The sequence below is a fragment of the Sapajus apella genome, unplaced genomic scaffold, assembly GCF_009761245.1.
Source record: "Sapajus apella isolate SASKATOON/1434 unplaced genomic scaffold, GSC_monkey_1.0 scaffold33, whole genome shotgun sequence".
NCBI lineage: Eukaryota > Metazoa > Chordata > Mammalia > Primates > Cebidae > Sapajus > Sapajus apella.
Genome location: NW_022436973.1, coordinates 8976202 through 8976910, shown reverse-complemented (window position 1 = coordinate 8976910; position 709 = coordinate 8976202).

Sequence of the window (709 nt, the reverse complement as noted above, 5' to 3'; positions counted from 1 at the left end):
AATCCCAACTACTTGGGAGGCTGAGGCAGGAGAATCGCTTGAACCCAGGAGGTGGAGGTTGCAATGAGCAGACAGAGTGAAACTCTGTGTCAAAAAAAAAAAAGTTTTATTTATTTATTTATATATTTGAGATGGAGTCTTCCTCTGCCCAGGCTAGAGTGCAGTGGTGCGATCTCGGCTCACTGCAACCTCCACCTCCTAGGTTCAAGCTATTCTCCTGCCTCAGCCTCCAAAGTAGTTGGAACTACAGGTTCATGCCACCACTCCCAGCTAATTTTTTGTATTTTTAGTAGAGACGGGATTTCACAATGTTAGCCAGGATGATCTGACTCTCCTGACCTCGTAATCTGCCCACCTCAGCCTCCCAAAGTGCTGGGGTTACAGGCGTGAGCCACTGCACCCAGCAAAAGTTATTTTAAGTGACCATTTTTGGCACCACCTAAAATCATCTTGTGTATATCCATCACTGCACAACCCTTGAAAGAGGTTGGTTTAAAAGCTCAGAGTGAGGGCTCTAGATTCAGGCTGACCAAATTTAAATCCTGATTCCATCAATTACTAGCTGATCTTAGATAAGTCACCTAACTTCTCTGGGATAGCTGCCTCAGCTGAAAAATCAACATTACGGAAGCAGGCTCGATCTTCCCGTTGCACAGTATGCCAATCACTGAGATGACAAGTTTGCGGTCAATAGGAGGATTATACACAA